Source organism: Meleagris gallopavo, chromosome 11 (assembly GCF_000146605.3).
Source record: "Meleagris gallopavo isolate NT-WF06-2002-E0010 breed Aviagen turkey brand Nicholas breeding stock chromosome 11, Turkey_5.1, whole genome shotgun sequence".
Taxonomy (NCBI): domain Eukaryota; kingdom Metazoa; phylum Chordata; class Aves; order Galliformes; family Phasianidae; genus Meleagris; species Meleagris gallopavo.
Window position 1 is genome coordinate 20939924 of NC_015021.2, and position 21169 is coordinate 20961092.

The 21169-nt window shown below is 38.0% G+C and overlaps 2 long non-coding RNA genes across 2 annotated transcripts; both read left to right on the forward strand.

The window, feature by feature from the left end:
* Positions 1-3299: 3299 nt before the first annotated feature.
* LOC109369532 lies at positions 3300-10697 on the forward strand. Its single transcript, XR_002118688.2, has 3 exons — positions 3300-3392; positions 7571-7756; positions 8740-10697. It is a non-coding gene; the product is annotated as an uncharacterized LOC109369532 (long non-coding RNA).
* Positions 10698-12254: 1557 nt separating this feature from the next.
* LOC116217032 lies at positions 12255-21153 on the forward strand. Its single transcript, XR_004160876.1, has 4 exons — positions 12255-13090; positions 13714-13807; positions 18595-18793; positions 19359-21153. It is a non-coding gene; the product is annotated as an uncharacterized LOC116217032 (long non-coding RNA).
* Positions 21154-21169: the final 16 nt, after the last annotated feature.

Genomic DNA, 21169 nt, shown 5'->3' on the forward strand with positions numbered 1-21169 from the left:
CTCAAGCCCCTCAACTTTTAAACTTCTCTCAAAGATACATACTGATACTATAAGTCATCCAGAATTCTATTTGGATTTAGGAAATGAATTTTGCCTGGCCTGCGCTCAAATCCTGGCAATCCACACTAGGCTTACGGAGCATCTGCTCTGTGGAAAGTACGTCTTATTCTTACCACATAACTTATTCATCTTGCAAGGAAACCTGGAAGGAAACAGAAAACAGAAATGGTTCAATCGAAATCTCTTTACAGCCACAACTCATTCCTACAATTAAAAAAAAAATAAGATTCTGATAATAACCATGTTCATGATGGAAATTGCTTTCCTGTTTATTGAACTCTTTATATATCAGAGACGTCGAGAGTCGTATTATGTTAGCATACAGATGTACGTATTTGCAAAGGAAATGGCAAATTCCTAATCAAGATTCACCTGCTGCCAGACTCAACGTAAGAATATACTAGTGACTGTCAACAAAATGTCAAATGAAATTATGCAATGTGCAAAGGAAGTGTAGGAAAAGATCATTTGGGAGACGTTTCTAATCATCTTAAATACACATAGCAACACTAAAAGCCTGAATTTCAAAGGCGTGGAGGTACCTAATGAGGTTTTTGAAAATGACTTTTCAGCACTGCCGAAACATCGCAGGAAGAGCCTCACTGCACCTACGCACCTTAGAAATTATCGTTTCATGTTTCTATCTTCAAATCTAAAAATACCCCTTCAAAGGTGCAGAATGAACCAGGCAGGCTCCACGTGCAAAATGTTGTCTCCACATACCGGAGAGACTGAAGGAGGGTTTGAAGGAGATGTCCTTTGACTTCAGTGTGCTTCAGACCTGGCCCAATAAGGAGTAGAACTGGAATTTGAACAAATCCATCCCAAATCCTGGATTTTGGTGTACTTTAAAACAAGCCAAGCCTTACCGAGCAAGCCCAAGAATATTAACTGATAAGCGTGGAGGACTGAGGCTTAGCCCAAATCGGGGAGCTAAGCTGTTGACAGCACAGTTATACTTGCAATTTCAAATGACTTAATTTCTTTTTCCTTTATAATTTGCTGTTCCCTTCTTGATTTAAAACAGGGAAATATATTAAAGATGAGGAGTAAACACTGCATTTGAAAAATACAATAAAAATCCATTTGCCATTTGCCATTCCCCCCTGCAAAAGCAAATGATTTGCATAGCGATGCCCAGGCCTTCCTTTTCCTCCCCACGGGCAGGCTCTGAGATTCAGAAACACAAAGAGTAGAATACAAATCACTTTCTGCTTCCATGACATTCCATGATTTCAGTTGAGAGCAATTTACTTAAGATATATTTCTCCAGCTGGGAATACACAGCACCAGTTCTCCTTATTGTCCTGCACATTTCACCCACTACACCATTAGTTTCCTCTGGGAACAGAAGTAAATAGCACAATTTGTCCTCACAGAAGACTGGCTGTTTTGGAAATGTGAAGAAGCTCATGGCAAATGGGTAGAATGTTAGAAGTAAATAAGAAAAATGGGGCAGCAGAAATAAATCTTTTATGATGACTTCTCTCATTCATTTAAAAGGGAAAAGTCTTTGCTGTGTTTTGCCAGAGTGAAGACAGAGCAAAGTTGTAAGTTCCAGAGAAGATATCTTCAGTTTATGGGCAATTTTCTACATAAGCTTAAAATATAAAGTTGAAAGAAAAATGTGAAAATAGAGGCTTGCAAAACCAGCCAGCAATTTAAGAAAATTACATCAGCAAGCAGTGACGTGTGCTACAGACACTCTAAAAAATAAACTGCTTTAAACGTGTAAGTAAACAAATGAAAACATTAAATCTTATTTCATACTTTTCAGAAAGCTACCGTGGGAATTGAAATGTGCGTATTGTACCTCATCTTACAAAAATGTCTAGCTCCATTCCCACTTCAGATGTTTCTGATTTGCCAATCCTTCATTTCCAGGTGTGGATTCATGCTTTGCCTGGCCTTGCACTCTGCAGTTTAAGTCTTTTTAGGTGCTCAAGAGAGTTGGTTGGAAATGTTAAATCTCTCTTTTGGTGCTTCTCAAACAATCAGGAAAACTCAGCATAAGTGCAGCTGACAAATCTGTCCCTGTCAGTTTTGGTTGGGAATTTCCTGAGCAAATGTAAAAGCCAAATATCTCAGTTAGCTGTTTGTTTTTCCTGCATTTTTAGATGATACAGAGTTCTTCCACCATGACTGCTTCAAACAATCAGAGCAATGCAAAAAGCAGATTCATTAATCCACCCAAGAGAAAAGGAAGCATTAGGCAGATACAAATTGGTTGGAAACACTGATTTCTTAACGATTTTTGCTGATGCCAGGTAGAAGATGGTTCAGTTTCACCCAGGGTACCAGTATGTCTCACCCAGTCACAGCTCAACCTTCTGTCCCAGTGCAGGAGTCAAGTGCTTTCCCTGCTCCCACCTGTCCCCTGCCACACCTCCTGCCCCTGAATATCTCATCCAAAAACCTCTTTTCCTTCATTTTTCTCCTAATCTATTGGGTTAGAGGAACAAAAAGAAGCTTTCACAACCGTGCGTCTGCAGAAGGTAGTCCCTCTGAAATGCTCTATTTCAATTACTAAATTCCCCGAGTTCACTGAATAATTTCTAATTTGTTAGACCATATACACAGTGATTTTACCTCCCAAACAGAATGTTGTTTCCCAGCCTGACAAACTGATGGATCATTCTTGTTATCTGCCTCAGAGCTTCCTCATTGAATTCTGAAGAGAAGTTATAGGGGGAAATAAATTCAGAAGATGAAGTGGTTGAAATTAGAAACCTTGAGATTTAAGGCTAAATTACAACATTTCGCCTTTCTCTCTAACTCCAGACCAGGGGGGATGTGAGCATTAGGCAGGTTCTAAAGTGCCATGGGGCTCATGTCACATAGTGGTATTGAAGGTAAATGAAAAATCAGCAATTTCAACTTTCAAAACATTTAACCCTCATGCTAAATGCCCTACAACTATGCTCCTTTTATATGCAGGCACAAACAGACTTTTAGCATAGGGGTGCAACATGCCTGGCTACGTGTTGGTGAGAGAGAACCCACCAGGATATACAAAACTCAAAGCTGATATCGTGTATGCATGGAGGGGACAAGGGGAAGGTATTAATTATGAGATACTACTGCTTAGATTCCCTCTGAATGTGGACACTGTAGTGGAAATGCTAAGCCAGGGCTTGAAACAGTGATGGAGCACCTGGTAGGAAGCCAGGGACAACTCAGGGAAGCTCAGGTGCATGCAATGCAATGTACCTGAGTGACTGGAAGGGGTGGAGCCAGGATGCATTCCTTCCCAGACCTCATTGAAGGGTTGACAGTGGAGGCAAGGGTATTTTTTTTTTTGGAGATCTTCATGTGCATGAGGACTTGTGAAGGTAAGTTGCTTCTTTCTTTTATTTTTTCACCTGCTTCTGTTGTATTTGAGTAAATCCTTGTTTGCTGTGGCCTGAGACCGTGCTGCTCTGCTGTCATTGTTGCGTTTTTCATCATGTTACAGACACATCCAGGAATTTGGTCTGTAAACTATAATGGTTATTCAATTCTTTTTTTGTTTAAGTGGGTACCTGGTGTGCATTCTGTTAAACCTTTTGTCTGTAATCACGTCACCTGTCTCTTGGGTGTGTTTTCTTGTGGCTGTCTCTGTAGGGAGCACACTTCTATGTGTATAACAATGGCTATCATGGGAAAAGAAATGTCACATCAGAACCACAGCTTTCTGAGGGGTCTTGCAACACAGCCTTGGAATTAGTATACCTTGACAAGCTCTTAGAGTCCTGTAGGAGTACAATTGTAGATATTTCCCTATTTGTGCCAACGAATAGAGTGGAGAACCCCTCTAAAACAAATGTTTCTCTACCAAACCATAAGCATTGAGGAGAGGATGTATCAGATTGCTGCAAGATAAACTAAGCTTCACAGCATTTCTTTTATGTTATTAATAAAAATTCTGCCCACGCAGGATGCTGGTAGTATTTTACATTAACCTACAGTGCTTAGATCTGACAAACCTGGCAAGCTCAAAAACAGGTGCATGTAATCTATAATCTCCTCCCTGGATATATGTTTTTGTCAGGATATTGTGGCTTCCAAGGCAGAAGCTGTATAGCTAAACTGGAATTGATTTTATTCAGGACTTATATTCACTAATAAATACTGCAAACAGTTTAATATAAATGTCAGCTAGGGAGAGGATTTCATCTTAGCAATATTCAGAGGTTAGGACAACATGTCACCAGAGATACTTTGTTAATGGATATATACTTTGCACTCTGCACAATGGCTGCATAAATTATAAGAATTATGAAAAGCAACTCTAACAAATTGAAAAGTATTTCAGAAGGTGTTTATAGAAAGCATTAAATTTATCTGAGATATTCAGCAAAGGGAAGGATGCTGTTGGAGTGGAAAGACCACTAAGTTGTCGAAAACAGCTATTTTAAAATTGCAGCCAACATTTGGATCTTGAAAAGCCCCCACTGCAGTGAGTTTCTGCCTCAATCACTAATTTTCATGTCTGAAATCAACCTTGCATGGTTCATTCTCATGAATATGAGAAAAATCAACACCAAAAAAAGGAATGGTTTCTTTGTAAGTTCACCTAGTGATTAATAGGAGTGGGTTGTTAGAGTTAGGGCAGTACAGTTAGGTTGTGGTTGGACTTGATAATTTTTAAGGTCTTTTCCAACCCGAGCAATTGTATGATTAATACTACTTAACTTCAGTGGTACAGTAGGACATGTCTGACCTGTACTATTGAAAGAAATGATGAGCAAATGTAACTCTTTCTTAATTAGGTCTCTTTGCCATGCAGAAAAGTGAATGGTAACTTGAAGAAATAGTAGTCAGCCAAATCACAGAGCAGTAGAATAATCAGATTCTTACACCCTGAACATTGTGAACTGTAAGAAACGTGCATTCACGTCTCAAACTTCTTTTTGATAGAGTTTTTAATGAGAATGGAAAAAGAGAAAGTAATCTGTCCCGACAACAAAAATTGCAATGAGAATATTCTCCTCCACTCTAAAATCTCCTCAGTGAGGGGGAATATGCTTCTGTCTCAGGTCCGTGAAGTATGCAGCTCGTGCAGCAAATTACACTTCTCAAGAAATTCACACGATCGATCATTCTGCCGGTCAGCTCTCCATCAGGAAAACGACTGTGCTGAATCATCAAATCACCTGGCCTTCCTGTAAGCTGCCCTGCCATGACTTCTGCTTCCCATTTGGTTTATAAAACACATAGCTGCGTTCTCCAGTGGGTAAGGAGTAATTAGGAAACAAGCATGAACAATCACAAATAAAAGCTAGGCAAGCCTATCTAAACTACGAGATTTTAAATCCACCATGAAAAGCACATCCATTAGCAAAACCATCTCTTTTCATTTTTTTTTCTCTGTAACATTCCAAAACCAGCCTGCTCTTGGACAAAGATGCTTGGAGTTTACTGTTCTATCCATCCCCTTGAAGCTGTAGGGATGTCCTGGCTGTTCCAGGCTGTGCTAGGACACTGCCACCATCCCACTGTCACTCACCTCAATGGGATCTTTTCAACCTCCTTGCCCAGATCTCAGTGAACTCCATTAAGGAATTCTCTGTTCCCAGAGAGCATTTCTATACTTAATGAACCCTGTCAGAAACGTGTCTAATTATTTTAATTCCACACAAGCAGCATTTTTTAAGCTTTCTAGTTTTTTTGCTTTCAAGTTTTCTTGCTCATGTGCCTAAAATATGCCTGGGAGATAAGTGAGTGTGAAAGCATCATGTTCTGTTCCTGGCTTCTCTACTGCATATTTCATCAAGGATGTAAAAACAAGTTCAAATTTCCTTAAAGACTAAAAAATACACTTTTTTTTTTTTCCTTACTACAGCACCAACCATTATTAGTTTTTGATAAGCAGCAGGTGATTAACATGCATTGCTTCCAAGTGGTTACATTTGAGGTTATCTTCATACTGACACCATTGTTACCACTGCACATGGATATAACAAGTCCTCCTTTCTATGTTTGAAAAAAGAATGATGGTGCCATGGTGTTTTACAGTTGCAGTTCCTCTTTCTCTTCCTGTCTTTCTACATCAAGCTCCATAGGAAGCAATCATTTCTATGCAAATGTTGTGTAATAGAAATATAACTTCTCCATAACCTGCCTTTCCTTGGGGAGATCAATCTGCTGTCTGTTTCCAAGCAGAGCACTAAGCTGCAAAATTTTATGCTATTAGTGGCCTTCTGCATCATTTACGTTCTCATGTATCGCTTCTGATTTGTGCACGCTATTAATTTTGGAGGAGCAATAATAATCTTGTTTATGCAGAAACTGAGACTTTTCAGATTCAATAATCTGAGGTAGCTGGTGCTAACACTACAGAGACCACATCCGCCATGCCATCTTGTCATATGATCTCTTGAAATACTCTGAAAAATATGTTTAAAAGAGATGACCGCTAGGTGGGAGATAGTAGGAACAGTTAATTGCAAAGTGCTCCCTATTTCCGGATCTCTCTGTGGGACGTCAAGGCTACAGCACACAGTGACCATTTGGGGCTAAAGCATGAGAAAGTGGTGAGCATTGTGAGAGATCGCTGTGCATTCTCTTGAGCAGGAAAAGTTTGGATTGAGCAAATACTCTGCTCCTTCTGCACTGCAAGTGATAGGAGGCTGGGGCTACCAGGGCCAGATCTCTCTGTAGTGACCATGGTATGCAGGGAGCTCTGTCTGAGGATGGCAGTACCGCCACTGGGATCTGGTATACTACCCTTCCGTATTTGTGCCCAGTTACCTTGGGCAATGTGAAGCCTTTCTGTGTATTATAATGTTCAGAACAAGTGTATCCATAGCTATTTCCAGTAAGCCTGCATTATTTGCTTTTAAAACATTTTACAGTAATAATGTAGATTTGATCTTCCTGATCTTAAAACGTTACCTCATCAAAAATGCCCCTAAGAGCTTTGCCTCTTTTTACATCAATTGTGTGTAAAGTTTCTTGATTGCCTTTCATGTGCATGGACCTGGAAGTAGCCTTTTCTGCAGCTGCTACATACCAGCACAAAGCAGGTACCTGAGTGCATTGGAGGAACGGCCCTTCAGGTGATAATTTAATCATCAGGAGTGACCAAAAATTGCACAAAGCTATTGTAATTCAGAGGAAACAACTTCTGCAGCAGGAGAGTTTTCATGCAAGTAGCCATGGCTCCACAATGAGCTTTGAAGGGTGAGAGGAGCGGAAGCGTGGGGTAGTAATGGACCTTCTGCCTAGCAAAGGACAATCCAGAGAGAAATTGAGGCTGTGAAAGCTAGTTCACAGCATAATTAATGAACTATCTAAATGAAATAATTTCTAGCTCACTTCCTGATATAGAAAATGGTTTTGAACACAGAATATTACATTTCCCTTAATGATGCCTTTAATGGCCAGAAGCTACAGCTTTTGCTAGATGCACACTTTCCAAATGAGACCCAATTTGTATTCATACCAAACTGATAAAAACAGGAGTATTTATGTTCAGGATTATCGTAGTACCTTCAGCAAGCCAACATGTTTTTGCCTTTGTTTCTAGTGGCAGAATCCAGCCTCCTGAATACACCTGTCCTTCTATCAGCAGTTATGGATCTAACCCTTATGACCACCAGCACTGCTCCTGCCTCAATTCTCAACCAAAAAAAAAATTACGAGTTGTTCTTCCCCATTTAACGTGGCTGTTTGGAGAGAAAGTACAAGAGAAGTCTTGAAATCTTGCAAACAGGTAGGTACAGGTGTTGTGTCAGATTAAATATAGTCATGAAAGTAGAGACCACGGCAGATTCTGAGCATCAAGCTTTTTTACAATTCAAGTACCTTTGCGACAGGAAGACATGATGAACTGTTAGCTAAGAATAAAGTAATTAAATGCTTCATCTCTTCAGAAAATTTAAACAACTGAACAAAATCTGCCTGAAACATAAAATTTCTTTCAAACAAGTGTTGCCAAAGGTAATTGCATGGAGATTCCTATTTTTCATATTTTTAGTGTGAAAAATGATTAACTGCACACACACAAAAATAGTTAAAAAACAAACAAACAAAAAAAAACAATGCTTGTTTTTCACCTGGACTTGCTCATCTCTCATCCTTGGGGATGTTCATGAAACCAAATGCATCGCTTCTGGTTCATGAAGCCTTTTAGCCTCTCCCAGCAGGCAAATCCTTCCATTAATAACATGCTTCTATCTCTAACAAAAGGTTATTATATTTTCCAAAGACAAAACAAAGACGAAAGAAATCAATGCAAAAAAAGTAAAGAGAAGGAATCCCTCCAATAATCAAATAGAAATAAAGCAAAACAATGCAGGAGTCAGCAAGTGGGAGCCAAATCTCCATCCCGTTGTGGTTTCTTGGTTCTGCAAGTGCCCCTAGGTTCTTACATTTTGTCGTTACTGTTCTGTTTCGGATTTCCTTTTGCTTCTCAATGTATTTACATGCCAAAATAAGACTTAGGCTGCTAAATCTGCATGTTCTTCAGTCAATGTGGATATACTGTTTTCTTGCTGCTGACTTACCAGAGACTTGTTTTAAGGAGAGCTGTGATCACTGTTGGGGCTGCAGTTGGATGTACTCCCTTTTTCAAATTGGGAAGAATTGAGCCCTGATCCATTTGTGTTAGAAATGGCTGGAAGTGTGCTTTTATAACCTTGTGGGGATTTAAATACATTAGCCTAATTAAAATTGTTGTTTTATTTGTTTTGGTAGGCACTCCCTTTCATCTGCATGATAATGATTTTGCCTCATGACTTCAAGAAGTGTCTGTGGGTGGAAACAGTGAGTGATATATTCATATAATGAGGCTCTAAATGACTACAAAAGACTTTACATCGCTGTGAATCATCCATCTGCAGTGCTGCATTATTCAGAAATTAATGCAACCCTATAAATGAATAATGATTTAAATGTACTTTTAAAAATTGTTAATGCTCCAGCATTTTTTCCTTCTCTACATAATCAGAAAATTGATTATGACTATGACTAGACCTATGTTCTTCATTTAAGTTATGTAATGGTAATGTAAAAAAATGTCCTGTGACAACAATGAGAATAGAAAGAGTTCTGGGAGACTAGCACTTGGTTTATAATTTTCAGAATTCCTTAACTAAATTCAGTTGAATTCAGAGGGTATTAGCACCAAAAATCCTCCTAAAAGTCTGTAGGTTCTAAAGAAAATTGAGTTATTTCTGAAGTTAATGAAAATGATCCAAAATATGAGAATGTATGTCAAATATCTCCGAATAATATATCCATGGAAAAGTTTCTGCTTGCTTATTTTTTTTTTTTCCTGTTATCTTTTTTATAAACCAAGTGATGAACAGAATCATAAAAAAGGAGCCACATGAGAAGCCGAAGTAACATGAACTAATTTCATAAGCGTTAGTTTGAGGATGATGTCTCACATAGATTACGTGATAAACAAAACAGGGTGAGTGCAACCAGAGCCTTTATAACAGTGGGATCTATAAAAGTCCCACGTCTCTGCACGGATTTTTAATTTTATAAAGCTAATAGCATTATCTCTTTGTTAAATTGAGACAAGATTGGTAAAGAGATTCCAAAGACAGGGAGTTACCAAATGAGTAAATTGAGACAAAAAGATGGAGCTCACTGTCATATACACCTTCAGAAACCAGGATGAAGGCAATGTGAAGTTACAACATTGCCCACCGTGTCCAGAAAGGATGTTAGGGCACAGTAACTCAACTCGGCTCCCCATCCTAGCCCTGCAAAGCTAATTCTGTTACAATAACTGCAAATGTACAATAACTGCAAATGTACTGGGGTTTTTAGGAGGGTGTGACCAAGAGCAGAACTGGGTATATTCATTTATACAAACACCAAGAAAACAACATGTGAGCAGTGTCCTTGGGCACATGTTTTAAACCATGTATTATATAAACTATAAAATGCTTTTCTGGTCAAGTCATAAAACCAATTTTTAAGAAGAAGACGGAAGGAAAGAATTTGTTTTCTTTGCAATAAAACAAGTGTTATCTACTAATTCATTTCACTAAGATTGTTGAACAAAGTTTCTTTCCTGTGCATAAATGAAAGTATGAAGGACGGACAGATGTTCAGTGTTTTCAATGAAACTGGATACTTAAAAGAATATTTGGCCGCAGAAGAAGGGTTCAATAAAGCCATCTTCCGATAGCATTGTTTTATATCCTTTAAGTCCCTACTAAATTACTGTAAATTATTGATGCTGTAAAGTGCACGAACCCTGCTAAGGCTACAGTCATTGAAGTCCCCTCTATTAAAATTGCTGCCACATGAGCAGCAGAATTGAATTTGTATCGAAGATATCCTAAAATATTGCTACCAGCCTATCAGGCTACTACAACTTCCAATTTCTTAGAGTTTGATGAACTCTCTAGTATATACTTTTGTTATTATCTAATTCTACCGATAAACTGTGATCCCAACATTTTTCTCCACAGATGATTTACTAGGCTGAAAACAATATTGCCTGTCCTAATTCATTCTAGCCAGTGAATCTTTATCAAAGGAATTCATGAACGCTGGGACTGTGCTGTTAGCTCAGCCTTTCCTACAAGACCACCCTGAAATGCAAATCATTTTCAGAGGAACACAAAGGGCTCTGCCCAACGTTCGCAATTCACCCACTCTTTCAGTTATGATGTCACACAGATAACACCGCAGACAAGCCTTTGACAATATTCAGACACAAAAAATGTGTCTGAATGTGTTAGCTGCAAAGGAATATTCCTATTTCTGCAACTTGTTTACTTGTATGGAGTCAAACAGAATTTCTCAAGATTATTTTCCAAGATTATATGTTTTTCATAGGTGGTAGAGATGCTAGAATTTCAGTTTCCTTATAGATTTTAAGGAAGATATGTCTGTGAATCTGTTAAGAATTTTTTCCCCTTTCGAGATGGAAAACGTTAAATCTCAGTGTTAAATATCAGCCAGCTACTGAAAAACAAGATTCTCATATGGGATGAGATTTTCAGTGTTTCCTCTCAGCTGACAGAATATTTATACTAACAAAATCAGAACCGTGACCATTTTTTAATCAATTCTATTTTCTTTTTATACTTTTTTCAAACATCACTTTATCTATTTTTTAATTACAAGTAGTGGTTTCTGAACTGAGCTGGGAAAGTGGCTGTTCTTGTGGGCATAAACAATGAGCCCAACTCATTCATTGCTTGCTAGGCACACACACTGATGGAACACAACTGGTCCATCTTGTACTGCCCCGATCTTCATCATTAAAGCTAGTAACTTCAAAATAATTTCATATTGCTTGTTTTAAAGAATTCCAAGTCCCAGCTCTCAAAATCTGATCTCAAAAGGTCTAGAAAATGCTTTATCTCAAACTTATAACATTAAACAGGAATTACCACAATTCATAAATTATTCTCTTTTTAATTTTCAAGACTCACAAATGTGCCAACTTTTCAATTTAATTAGGGAAATTCTCTGTAAGAGATGTATTTTAGTCAAGTTTTGTTCTCCCCAGTCTCACTTTAAGTTCCATCCTTTACACCAACCTACTTGTTCTCTCAGAAATTGTCTCATGTAGATAACACAAAACGTTTCATTTTGAGTATTTACATTTGTCTTGAAATATGCTTTCAACTTCTTTTGTCTGGCAGGGAGACCCATCACTCTTCTGAGCCTCCTGAAGGAGTTGTTTCCTCAAGCACTGGAATTAAAGGACACAAATTCATCATTACACAACCACCTATCATCAGTATTTCACCTCCCGCCTCTAGGCCAGAAATTCTACCATTGCATTTCATTCATAGAGATCTACATCTCAGAAAGGCTAATTAAAATAGGGGCAGAGAAATAATGAAGGAGGGATAAATAAATAGATTAACTGAATGTTTGAAGTCACAAGCTCTATATGGCGTTTCTTAATCGCAGATTTTTGAAAGCAATACAAAACATCTTTTGACTAGAAAAATGTCAGACATTAAACTTTAATTACTACTTCTCCATAATTTTCTGCAAGACCCTGAAACAGAGAAGTCTTTGAATCCTCACTGAATGGCATGCGAGTCTTAACTATGGATTTACTGCTATTGATTCATAACATAGTAGCCTAGGAGAAATAGACCGAATTGATTAAAATTACCCATTTTTACTGCATTATATTGTAATGAATTTTCCTCTAGTCGAACAAAAGACACATTAAAGCAATCTAAAGTTCTCCTATATGAAGAATTAGAAGCAAGAAAAAGGAAGAATGACTTTGAACTTAACATGTGCTGCCTATTTTAGTCTCAGCTGCAATTGCAAAAATTACAACATTTGGATGTAAACAGCCTGAATATATGTACTGCTGTAACTGCAATGAAACTGCAATATCCAGAATGTACATGATAAAGTACATTATTCTCATATGATTCATTTTCTAGTTGGGGTTTCATCTGGAGAGTCTCTTATATTGAGACATGGAATATGCAAAGATTTGAATTATTAAATTTGAAGAAGTGTCATTTAAGTCTAGCTATAGAATTCCAAAAAATATATTTTTAAAAGGATAAGATTTTTTAACACAGATAAGATAAAATACCTACACAGGCTGTAATGAATACATACACATAAATTCTATTCATGTTCTTGATTGTGAGAAACTGAGTAAATTAATGTAATGCCAGGCACTGGATTTTTCCCTGCTTTCCCTATTTCATGGTTTTCAATAATTACAATGCTTTGAGAATTTTTGAACTACTAACTTGAACTTGAACTAACTACTAGTTTTCTAAAACTTAGTGAGCAACAAGTGACATTTAAAATACGATTTATTACATTCTTGCATTATACATGCATTAATCTTACAGATGGTGTATGGGAATTGCTAAGCCATGGCCTGAACCAATCATTGAGCACCTCGTGAAGGAACACAGCCAGCCCTGGGAGCATAGGTGAAAGGAATTCACCTGTGTGACTGGAAGAGGTAGAACCAGGTTCCAACTCTCCCCAAGCCTCATTTAAGGGCTGGCTGCCACAAGGAAAGGGTCTCTACCTGTAGATCCCTCTTTGTGAAGTATTTGATAAGCCCTGATCCTTGGGATGGGTAAGTAAGCCTTTCTTTCTTTAACTGTGACCATCATCTTTTTTTGGGTAGTCTAGAACTGGTTATCTGCCCTTGCCTTTCCCTACAACTGGTAAGACCACAAATAATAGAGTTTCTGTCATTCTGCGTAACTATGCAGGCAGGTGTGTTAGTGTATTTTCTGGTATCTACAGATTTTGGTGAGAAACCCTTTTGATGTATATGCAGTTTTGCATATTCTAAACCTAATTACCTAACTAAATAGGTGTCTATGAGAAATTATTGAAAATCTTTCCTTATTAAAAACCATTCAGTTGTAGAAAAGAGCACAGTTATTTAATATAAAGAATTTTCAAACATTGAAGCAGTGGCAGGTAGGTATGGATTGGATAGCAACTGAAGTCTAGAGAATGAGACTAAGGGCATATTGAAAGCAAGTGTTTTTGAAGTTTCTTTATATGGAAATAAATGTTAGCTCTATTCCCACACGTACACAGCTTCATAGATAAAGCTTCACCATTCCCAAGTGAACTGGCATGATATTGTTATAGTATTTCTAATGATTCCTATAAGCCTCTGCTTTATTTTATGAGTTTGGACTTTGAAAGCTAACAAACAACATTCCCAATTTACTCATGTTTTAGGTGGAAGGCTTTCATGGCTTCACCCGTGCAGCTGCCACCAAAGATGAGCACCAGCTCACTCCTGTAGACACAGCCATTTCTGCAGACCTGCAAGGTAAGGGACTGGGAGCCGATGTACCCTCCTCCTTTGATAAATAAAACTTGTAAAAATGTTCTGGCAATGGAGTCCATGGGCCAATTTCAAATAAATCTGGTAGCTGAATAAAGACCTAGTATTTCCTAAAAATTTCCTACTATAGATAGCTCAGAGAGAGAGAGCTCACACCTGTTGCCCATTCAGTGCATGCATGGTGTGAACTCAAAGCTTCCTCTTTCATTTGAACAGAACTGTTTCCCAAAGGTTTGTAAAATAACAGAGTTTGTAAAAGTGAAAATGTGGTTTTGTAGTCCAATTCCTTGATCTGACTTAGCACAGTGTTCTTTGTCTTAGTCATACGCATTTCCTTCCTAATGCTGTCATCCTTTTGGTACTCAGGATAGCTCTGTGAGATGTCTCTGGATTGCTTCTCATTATTCTCACTTTTCTGTAGATTATACTGAAGGATACACTCTTTATTTTACTTTTTTGGTCTTTTTTTTTTTCTTGTTATCAAGCTTACGGCTACCTTTGCTTTTCCCTGGTAAAACTTAACAGCAAAAGGTAAAAAGAAAGAATTAAATTGTTCCAATTTTGCAAAAGTAGGGGTTTAGGAAAAAGAGAAAGCAGGTTTTGAACAATTTTATCCTAATAACTACTGATCCTACTGGGGAATTTCCGTAGCAACCAGCGTGTCACTGCCAAAATATTCTGCAGGAAGGGATTATAGGTATATGCAGAGATAACATAATCTTCATATAAATCAGTTAAATAGTCAATCAACCAAGAGACACAAATCCATAGGAATCCTGGCTTCATTAGTTTCACTGCTCACAGAACGACTTGGATTTTTTAATGGTGCTTTAATCCTGTTAGGTTTCAGAGGCAAAGCAGTTATGAGATTGAACTAGAATCTATTCCTTTTTATGCGTCATTAAACAACTCCAAAGTGAATTAATTATATCTGATCAACCCACAGAAGGCAATGAGGCCATGAAAGGTGCAAGTTAGGAGTTGCAAAACATTTATTACTGATGACAGGGCACCAGAAAGAAAACTCTTTGACTTTCAGATCCAAGTGTGAGCTAAAGATCTGAGCATGAGTTAGCAGGGCTGGTTTTACTGAAATAAATCTTTCAGTCTAATAAGTGGCTACATTTGAATTGCGAAAAATGGAATGTAGAATGCCATGATGTTGTTTCAGTTATTACTGTGCCATTCCTGAGCATGAGCCTACTACTTCCCTTTGATGCTTCAGGTTCACCACCCAGCTCCGTTCCCACAGGACTGGAGCACGTACAGTGCCCAGGATCTCAGGAGCCCCTAGTCCATCTGGGTGGTGACCAAGGCAGAGGTACTTGGCAAGGGCAGAGGTAACAGCCACACTAGCTATCACAGCCTCTTGAAAGCTTTCAACCCCACCAGGAGCTTGGTGGCTCTCACTCCCAGTACTGAAGCCTTAAAGATAACTAAGTGGAGGCATACTGGAGAGATACTGGAAAGAATATATGGCAGTTCCTTTAGAACAGTTGGACTTACAGATAATAGAAGTGTCCCTCAAATCCTTCCTCTTCAATAAGAGTGAAAGGACTGGCACATTACTGCTAACTGCAATTATTCACAGACTTTCACCTCTCCAAATGTCAAGTACTATGAAGAATTCCTCTGAAGTTAATGGTCCTCTTCTCTTTTGTAATATTAAGCATTAAAGCAGGCCTAGAGCTAACTTAACACAATCATCAAGCAGATTATCTTCTCCAGATCCTTAGCATTTCCCAGAGTTATATCAAGCGTTTTTAATCACTGAAATAATAATTCCAGTACTTAATACTGACAGAAAATATTGAAAGCAAGTTATTTTGTGATACTGATTACAACTATAATCAACAAGAACATGTTCCCGAAGGTTTCAGACATTGTCATGGCTTTCCTCTGTACCTGTTCCACCAGCTATGCATCTTTCTTCTGCTGAGGGCCCCAGTGTGAGCGTAGTACTGCAGGTGGGGTCTCACAAGGGCAGAGCAGAAGGAGAGAAAAGAGCTTGATCCAGCCTGACCTTGAATGTCTCCAAGAACTTGAAAAAATGGCATGTGTCTTAAACGTTCTCAAATAATGCAACTTTAAAGGAATATGGATTCTTTTAACTCTATTCCTGTTAATTCCACTGATTTTTGTGTTCTTGTAACTGTTGTTATAATTCTACTTAATATTGTTAGGTCCTGAATGACTTGTGGAATTGTTTGCTTTCATTTGCATGTGGCTCTGGGCAGCCTGGTCTGGTGGCTGGCAACCCTACACATAGCAGGGGTGTTGAAACTAAGATGATCATTGTGCTCCTTTTCAACCCAGACCATTCTATGATCTGTAGATCTTAACATAAAAGAAAAATGTATATGTATACAGCTGTTACTGGATTTAGTTTAAGTAATCTTGAATGTGTATTGGCATGGTGCAAGGTTCATTGACTATTCAGACTTTTTCTTGAAACAGAAAATTGGATTTTTTTTTCTCCCTTAGGCTAGGAGTTTTATTGTGCATGCTGGTGAGAAAAGTGTAAATGATTTTCAGTGATTATGGTGTATATGCTCACAGGGCCTCTTCTTACAAGGGGGGGAAAAAAAGCATCATTAATTGGTTAATCTTGTATAAATGACCAAACTGTGCTATTTCTGTAATTGTCTAAACAGATGCTAATGACAAGGCATTTTGGTATTTCTGGGGGAATCAATAGTTTTAAAGTAGAAATTGTGGTTTTCTGCCAGAATTAATGAATCTGCTCCTCTAGAGGTCGGGATGTCATCTGCAGTGCAAACTGTAAAAGAAACAATCTCTCAGTGCATTTGTTGAGTTACAGTGTTGGTCTAGAGCAAATATTAAGCAGGCAAGCAATCAAGAGGTTAAAAAGTATAGAGATGAGTACAAGGCAACGAATGTCCAACTTAGAGACAACAGAGCTAAAAAAGAGGCAATAAAGACTTGCTGTGACAGGAATAATGAAACAAAGTACGTCAGATCCCAACTGTTTTGTTTTTTTTTTTTTCTGTAACTAGCCCACTAAAAAAGGGATAAGGGTAATGGGAACAGCTCATGTCCAGTGCTGTCCTCTACTTCATGTTGAATGAGCCCCAACAAACCCTCTAGGCCTTCTCTACTTCTGGATCTCATTTCCACCCCATTAGCCAGCACAATAATTCTGCTGCCAACACTTGAGCAGCCCCCAATGGGGTTGGTTACCAGAATGTGGTGCCCATTCTGGATGGCAGCTTCTGCTCCATGCTGTGACTCTACGTCCCTTAGTTACAGCCTGAAATTAAATCCCCCTGATGTCACAATGGAGTTAACATGGAACAAAGGAAAGAGGACCCAAAGCTGGGACTGCATTGCATGATATGTGAAAGTTTTGTGGCTGAGCCCTGTATATTATTTTCCCATGAGCTACTGTTAAATTAAACGGTCTAATGTATCTAACTGCAGTGACTTCCAGAGTCACTGGCTACTCTAACTGGGATTCTAAATGCATTCCTCCATTTTAAAGTATTCTTCAAACTTCCTGTAAATAAAAGTTTCCCTTGTCTCCAGACATGATTTCCCAAGGTTTCTCAGCTCTAATTATTAGGAGCAGTATCTTCGTGGTCTCCTGCTAAATCTCTCAAAAAATATAACAAAAAGAAGATCTATTTTGAAAGTTTCTTTGAACTTCATAAGTCAATGATTCCTTATATAACTGCAATAAAAACCTCTGGGAAAGAACCTATTATGAGCACAGTGTCAGCAATTTTAGCTTATTGCAGATGGCTTGCTCCCCTTTCCACATAACTATTTAATGAACTCAAACTAAGGATTGTATTATTTCATAGCCAATAGCAACCTTGAGCTTTTACTGGGAGGTTTTTAAGCTGAGATTACGGATCTAGTTAGTAAAGGAATTTAATGAAGAAAATAATTCCTAAATGCAATTGGCTTCTGCCACATCAGCACCAGAGCACATCTTCCAGACGCTGCTGCTGCGAACCTCCAGCACCTCAGCCCATGGTGGATGCTGACTGCTGCTGTCCAACAACTGAATATTTTTTATTGGTGTTTGTAGTTTTTTTTTTTAATTTCTTACCCGTTTTGCAGCCAGTTATCCTTAACCTTCAAGACAGCTCCTGCAGGCAAGGCTCTCTTTCCTCCCTTCTTTCTGCCCTTCACTCAGCTCTGATACAACCGTTAGCGCTCCCCTGTAGAACAGCAGTTGGCAGTAAAACTGTTTATATCCCTCTGCTGTGCCCATTCGCTGGTCAAAGTGTAATTGCACTAAGAACTGTAAACAGAATAAAAATAAAACAAAGCACCGCTCTGTCTCCCTCTCTTTCTCTCCTTCCACGTTACAGCAATCCCATTTGTAGGATAATGACAAAAAAGAACCAATGAAAGAACCGAAGTGAGTATAGAGTACAAAAATACACAGTTCTTTGCTCACGTTACAATACCACCGTGGGCTTTAGTATCAGTGAGAAGAGAAAAAGATCTTTCTACAGTGTGAATTGCAACCCTCTCCCTTTCAAAATGGTTTTGATAAACAACAACAGCACTGAAAAAAATAGGAGGGTTGAAGTTTTAATGTAACGTCTCAGCTTTCCTTTTTCAGCATGACTTTCAACTGAGACTGTTTCTGTATAAAATTTCTGTACGAATTGTTAAAGATTTCGTATTTGATGCAAAGCATAAATTTACTATTTGGTATCAATTCTGGAAATCTTGCATGCTTCTGGTGACCTTATGCTTCTATGAATTTAATTTTTGCTTTTTTTTTTTTATTACAGTTTAGACATTTGTGGACTAGAAGGATTGAAACAGAATCATAGAATTGCTCAGGTTGGAAAAGGCCTTGAAGATCATCAAGATTCTTAGAGGAAGATTTGGTTTGTATCCTACAGTCGCATTACACCAAATAATGAACCTTTTGCTCAAACAAAGTGATTAACACCTACCATCTACTGACACATCTCCTTCCCATAACAGGTATGCAACAGGTCAAATATACTGTGACATTTGTAGCATCAGCGTTGGCACTTTGCTTTCCAAATAATATCAGATAGGAATTAAAACATATGTTCTCCACCGGGCACGGAGAGAACAGATTTAACAAAGTGCAGTGTTTTTCACTTGGCTAGAATCTAAACCAAAATTCTGAGCACTGCTGCACTGGATGGGCTCTGAGAAGCAGCAGGAGACTCCACACCATCCCCATGCACTCCTGGTTTCAGGAAATTCCCTGCAATCAGGGAGGGATTTTAGAGGGGACAAAGGAATGAGTCATGCCAGATTCAAGCACCTATGGCTGCAAGTCAGGAAAGGAGATTAAAGCAGAGTAGCAGCTACGCAGCAGCTGCTCAGTGGTCTGCAGAGAACTGCACCTCTGAGCAACACGGCTACCTCCCTCTGTACGATGGCTTTCTAGATCTTGGAACATGTTGTGCTAGCAGTATAAAAAGGAAAAAAATTATCTGTATTAGTCATAGGTAGCTGAGTGCCATCTGTTACCCAGCCTGAAAGTGAACATTCACCTCAAACTCTTTGATTACAGTTTGCCTTCTGGAGGAGGTACTACTGGGGTAAAGCCATGCTACAGAAATTGGGAGTTTTGTCGTCTCCTTTTGGTAAGCTCTATTTGTTCTAAGTATTACAGTTGCCTTTTAATATTTTAATTATGTAGGCTTTTGCTTTTTACTGAGAAATCACTGTATGTTTCCAAAAAAGAAATAATAAAAAAGTGTTTTTCTAGGAAAAAAAGAAGAAAAAAAATCAATGTCCAAAGCAAGAACTGCTTGATATCTGCTTTCTATGTTATTAGGTTTAGTGCAAGTTGTATCTAAAAGTTATAGGCCTGCAGCATCTGGCCACTACCTCCAAAATACTCTTGACTACAGTGAATTATAGTGTAGCAAAGAAATGTTATCTCTTATTGAGTGGTATCTTCCAAATGCCCCAATACACCAATAATTATCCATTAACCAATAATTATCCATTACTAACCATGAGAACGCATACTTAACGCCTTCTTAAATCTACTGCCTAATTCAACTATTGTCTTTTTGTGACCCTAGAACTTAGCCCTCAAGTGAAGTGATTAATAGATAATTCATAAATGTGTCTATGACAACAATAAGTGTTATTTTTTTCATATCTAGGCTATGCTATGCAGTAACATCAGAACAAATGGTCAAGTTCCAATAATTTTGTTAACAGACAACTGAAAGCAAACACACTCATAAACATTAACATTTTAATGACTTCATTCTGAAAATGATTTCTGAACACCATGATGACAACTAGATAGAGCACATGAGAGATTCCTTCAGCATCAATGTTATTAGCCTCAAATATTGCTGCGGTACATCAACAACTGTTCATCATCAAATCTGTAATTAAAAAGTAGGAAAACATCACATTCACCTAGGAAAACCTGAACTGCTTTGAAACTGGAAATCTTGTTTCGAATCAGAGTTAAACAGGAAACCCATCCCACCCAAGAACTTGGCTTGTCTGTTTTTCTGTTTGTTTGCTTCATTAATCAATCCATAGTTCTCCCGTGGTGTAGAAAGAGATTAATTTGAGCTAAAAGAGTGCCTGCATATTTGCATAATATTAACCCTGAAAAAAACACTATGGACTACCAGGTATAAGATGAAACAAAAAACTAATGCATGTATTTCTTGGCAGTTTTTCAGCATTCTTGTGTTTAAGACACTGACCTACTTTCCAGATTTTTTTCAGCTCTATCTAGTAATCCTTAAACTCAAACTGAAAGACACTTATGGTTCAAAATGAAAAATTTACTTCAGTAGAATGGATTCTCAAATACCAGGCAAGACAACAACACGTTTCTCATAGTTAATTTTCACACTGTTGTAGCTTACTTCAGTTTCTACAGTCACAGCAGCATTCAGCAGTAGACTCATTACTAGGAAAATTCTCTCAGATCTCTCACTTGTTTTTATCTGCGATATCTTTTATGCTCTTGATTAGTAGGAACCTCAGAACTTTAAAAAACAAAAGTTCATTTAGGGATTTCTACTTAAAAAGAGAACTTGGTAAACATAAGATGAGGACCACACAGCTGTATAAGAAAAGTGAAGAGGGAAAATTAATTATGCCAAGTTTCACTAATGAACTGATCTATCTAAATGGGATCTACCACTCAAACTCTTTTTTTCCCCATTTTTAACATATCTATTTGAACACAGTACCTTTTTTTTTGTCTGTGTTATGTTATATTATGGCAAGATTTGTTTTATTACATAGAAAAAAAAATGTCTCCTGGGATACAGGTGGTAAAATTCAGGTGTGTATGGGGTTGTGGAGAAACTGCCACAGTCATTGCAATCGTTAGTATTA